General features: G+C 36.7%; 1 pseudogene; it reads left to right on the top strand.

The window, feature by feature from the left end:
• The first annotated feature begins 775 nt into the window (after nt 1–775).
• On the top strand, nt 776–1,645 carry LOC148754766 (small ribosomal subunit protein eS1 pseudogene; annotated as a pseudogene).
• The last annotated feature ends 3,598 nt before the right edge of the window (nt 1,646–5,243 follow it).

The raw sequence follows: 5,243 nt of genomic DNA, 5'->3' as shown, positions 1-5,243 counted from the left end.
CAGCCACATACAAAAGAATGAAACCAGACCCCTATGTTACACCACACACAAAAATTAACTTAAAATTGGTTAAAGGCTTGAATGTAAGACCTGAACCATAAAACTATGTTCTGTAAGAACATAGAAGGTTAGCTCCTTGACATTGGTCTTGACAATGTTTTTTTGGATTTGACACCAAAAGCAAGACAGAAAGCAAAATTAAATACTAAATAAATAAATAAATACATGATAAATTAAAGTGTGACTACATCAAACTAAAAAGTTTCTGCACAACAAAGGAAATTAATTATCAACAAAATGAAAAGGCAACCAATAGAATGGGAGAAAGTATTTGTAAATCATATATCTGAAAAGGGGTTAATATCCAAAATATATAAAGAACTCATTCAGCTCAATAACAACAACAAAAAAATATCTAATTTTAAAATGGGCAGAGGAACTGAATAGACATTTTACCAAAAAAGACATACAAATAGCCAGCAGGTACATGAAGAGATGTTCAACATCACTAATCATCAGGGAAACGCAAATCAAAACCACAATGAGATATCACCTCATACTTATTAGAATGGCTATTATCAAAAAGAAAGAAATAACAAGTGTTGGACAGGATGTGGAGAAAAGGGAATCCTTGTGGATTGTTAGTGGGAATGTAAATTGGTGCAACCACCATGAAAAACAGTTCCTCGAAAAATTAAAAATAAAACTACCATGTGATCCAGCAATTCCACTCTGGGTATTTACCTGAAGGAAACAAAATTGCTATCTTGAAAAGATATCTCTCTTTTTGGCTCTCTGAGCAGCACCATGGCGGTCGGTAAGAATAAGCGCCTTACGAAAGGCGGCAAGAAAGGAGCCAAGAAAAAAGTGGTTGACCCATTTTCTAAGAAAGATTGGTATGATGTGAAAGCACCGGCTATGTTCAATATAAGAAATATTGGGAAAACTCTAGTCACAAGAACACAAGGAACCAAAATTGCATCTGATGGTCTCAAGGGTCGTGTTTTTGAAGTGAGCCTAGCTGATCTGCAGAATGATGAAGTTGCATTTAGGAAATTCAAGTTAATTACTGAGGACGTTCAGGGCAAAAACTGCCTGACTAATTTCCATGGCATGGATCTTACCCGGGACAAAATGTGCTCCATGGTCAAAAAATGGCAGACCATGATTGAAGCTCATGTTGATGTCAAGACTACCGATGGTTATTTGCTTCATCTGTTCTGTGTTGGTTTTACTAAAAAACGCAACAATCAGATTCGGAAGACTTCTTAAGCTCAACATCAACAGGTCCACCAAATCAGGAAGAAGATGATGGAAATCATGACCCGAGAGGTGCAGACAAATGACTTGAAAGAAGTGGTCAATAAATTGATTCCCGATAGCATTGGAAAAGACATTGAAAAGGCTTGCCAATCTATTTATCCTCTCCATGATGTCTTTGTTAGAAAGGTCAAAATGCTGAAGAAGCCCAAGTTTGAATTGGGAAAACTCATGGAGCTTCATGGTGAAGGTAGCAGCTCTGGAAAAGCTACTGGGGATGAGACAGGTGCTAAAGTTGAACGAGCTGATGGATATGAGCCCCCAGTCCAAGAATCTGTTTAAAAATCCGACTTTTCATGGTGACAAATAAAACCCATTGATGTTTTGTTTCTGATATTTTTTTAAAAAAGAATTGACAGCTTGGTGCATCAGATGGTCTGAATCAATAGTCGTGAACTTTTCTGCTTTGTGTAGATTTTATCTGTTGCTCTAAGTAGTTGAGAAAGGGTAGCGATTATTTTAAGCTGTAGTGAGCTATAGGTGTTCTGGTTGGCTAATAAAAGGAAGCACTTTCTCAAAAAAAAAAAAAAAAAAGAAAAAAGAAAAGATATCTCCACTCCCATGTTCACTGCAGCATTATTTACAATATCCAAGATATAAAAATAACCCAAGAGTCCAGTGATGGATGAATGGATAAAGAAAATGTGAGATAGATAGAGATATACAGATATAGATATAAATGGGATATGTATGTATATACATACATGTATATTCATTAATATGTATATATATGAGGTCAGACAATTAAATTATTGAACTCATCCTAGAAAAAGTGCTACATGCCTCATTGCTGAATATCACTACGGTCACCTTCGAAGTACTTCCCTTGGGAAGCTATGCACTGACACCAATGCCCTTCAAAGCAATTTTGGAACTCTTTTTCTGGAATGGCCATCAGAGCTGTTGTTGCATTACCCTTGATGTCCTGAATGTCATCAAAAGGTCTTCCTTTCAATATTTCCTTTATCTTCGGGTAAATAAGTCATTGGGGGCCAGATCAGGTGAGTAGGGAGGGTGTTCCAATACAGTTATTTGTTTACTGGCTAAAAACTCCCTCATAGACAGTGCCGTGTGAGCTGGTGAATTGTCGTGACGCAAAGGCCATGAATTATTGGCAAAAAGTTCAGGCCGTCCAACTTTTTCATGTAACCTTTTCAGCACTTCCAAATAGTAAACTTGTTTAACTGTTTGTCCAATTGCTACAAATTCATAATGAATAATCCCTCTGATATCAAAAAAAGTTAGCAACATCGTTGCAACAAGTTCAGGAGTTTGTCAGACCTGTATATTTCAGTTCTAGAATTTCCATTGAGTTCCCTTTTTATAGTCTCCCCACTTACTGTGTAATGTTCCTTTTTTCCCTGAATGTTGACTCCTTTCAAGAGTCTACCTGCATTTGATTACTCTCAAATGTCTTGTGCTTTTGTATTTTGTACAATTTATAGTAATGTGTGGGAACACTGACTCTGACAGTTCACTGAATCTAATCAGACAGATGCCTTATTGTCTATTCTTGTTTTGAATCATATGCTTAGGATAAATTTTTAGGATTGGGACTTGTGAAAGAAGGTATACATATTTTATGTTTCATAGTATGCTTGCTAATAAATTTTTTAAATCAAATATTGATGAATATTTAGAGAATTTCATCTACATTTATTTCTTGTTTCATTGTTTTGATTGAAGTTAAGTTTCTTTAATTTTTTTTCTCTTCTTCCATTAATTCACTTTCTGGTAATTTCATTTAGCATGTTTAGTTTGAATACAGATTCATATTTTTTAAAAAAACACATAGTGTTAACATTTTTTTTTTAAGATGATGGAAGATAGAACATGGGAAAAAATGTTTCTATCTGAATTTTCATCCTAAATAAGTGGATGCCCTGGGATGTGGGAACATAGAAGAGAATATTCTGTACCTATTAAAAACTAAATTATAGAAGAATGTATTTAATGATTTGGAAAATAGTTCGTGGTATACTGCAAAATATAGTTAATTAAAAGAAGTGTGATCTCATTTTTGCCAGGAATACAAAAGGTGGAGGTGGGTATAAATGTGGGACCAGTGGTTGGCTTCCAAGAGTATAGTTTACAGACTGAATCATATGACTTCAGAGCCCACACAAGGTGCCCACAGTGAGTGGTCTCAGGGCCTTCCAGCTCCAACCTCACCTTTGTTGAGCCTAGAACTTTCTATCCGTTACATTCACATCTGTGTGATGGCCTCATGACGGGCAGAATGCATTTCCATGTCCCCACAGAAAAGAACTTCCGTTTGAACTCTGGAGACCAGCCTATTTCTTCTCTTTTCCTCATCATTCATCCCTGCTCTGGGCCTGGCTCACATCAACTGTTTTTTCCAACCCTATGCTTGAGAGATGCGGGGTTTCTGTCCCTTTTTCTCCCAGAATTCCATGTATTTCCATGTGAATTTCTCCCTCCTCACTGGAGACGAACTCTTATACCAAGCAATGAGGTATTTTGTATTAAATAAAAGGCCTCATTATCCACTTTTCCCAGATGATGAGAACCTGTAGACCTACAGCACTGGCATAACCAAATTTGGACTCTTACTGACATATCAAGAGATTCAGTTTTGTTACTTAGCATCTTTTTGTGTCATATCAATCAGCCGTAGTAATTCTATATAAAATATAACAATCAATGACCTAAAACCGTAATCATTTATTTTTCACTAAGTATCTTCAGATTGGCTGAGATTTAAATTTTAAGCAGCAGGTTGGGTCTATGTTTCCTTCATCGATTTCTCATCTCCCTTGGACCAGAGGTTACTCGAAGCATATGATTCTCATGACGAAAGGCAGGAGGGGTGTAAGAGAAAAGCCCCGATTGTGCTAGTCCATGTTAAGTACTCCCTTTCATTATTTTCAGTCTCAACTCATTGGCCAAAGCAAATCACATGGCCAAGCCCAGAATCAAAGTGCATGGAATACATTCGATCCATTATGAGGCCACAGCCAGGGTGTGAATGTAAAATATTTCTACGGGGCAGTGAATAATTGGGACCAATAATTCAACCCACCACACTAAAGTAACATACCATATTTGTTTTTCTTTTACAATTTAAGTAAAGTCATCAGCTGGTCGAGCACAGACTTTATAGTTTGAATATTTATTCCTGCACTTTGCTGGCTATGAGAAGTTTGGCAAATTACCTCACCTCTCTGAATCATGGTTCCTAATGGTTCCCCATAAATCATCCACAATTCCATCACGCAGATTTAAATCCTGTAATAGTTTGGGGTGTTTATTTTTTCTAAGCATACATAATTCCTCTACCCCCACATTTGGAATAACACAATGTTTTTTTTAAAAAATTCTAACTTCTACTAAACTATTGTCTGTGTCTATGAGTTTCTGTTTCTCATTTGTTTGTCTTGTTCTTTTGTTGTTTTTCATTTATATACCACATATCAGTGGTTACCAGAGGGTAAGGGGGGTGGGGTGTGGGAGATGAGGGTAAGGGGGATCAAATATATGGTGATGGAAGGAGAACTGACTCTGGGTGGTGAACACACAATGGGATTTATAGATGATGTTAATACAGAATTGTACACCTGAAATCTATGTAATTTTACTAACAATTGTCACCCCAATAAATTTAAAAAATAAATTAAAAAAAAATTCTAACTTCTAAATAGCATTTCCTCATATACGGTAGTAAAAATTTTTTGAAAGAAAAATTTTTTTTTTCTCCCTTCTTCAATTCTTGTCAGAATTCAGGCCCTGGTGGTAGTTGGGGAAGGGTGCAGGGTTTCAAGCTGTGCTCCTGTCAACATTACATGGAAACCTTGGTAAAAATATGAATTCTGAAGGCCCCCAGAATTGAAAAGACAGAACCCCTGACTCTGAGCCTCTGAGGTGAGATACCCACCCCCCACCCCAACCTTCAGGGTGGGCTA

Source organism: Rhinolophus sinicus, chromosome 17 (assembly GCF_057876585.1).
Source record: "Rhinolophus sinicus isolate RSI-liver-muscle chromosome 17, RSI-T2T, whole genome shotgun sequence".
Lineage (NCBI taxonomy): Eukaryota > Metazoa > Chordata > Mammalia > Chiroptera > Rhinolophidae > Rhinolophus > Rhinolophus sinicus.
This window is presented reverse-complemented; position numbering and strand designations above follow the sequence as displayed.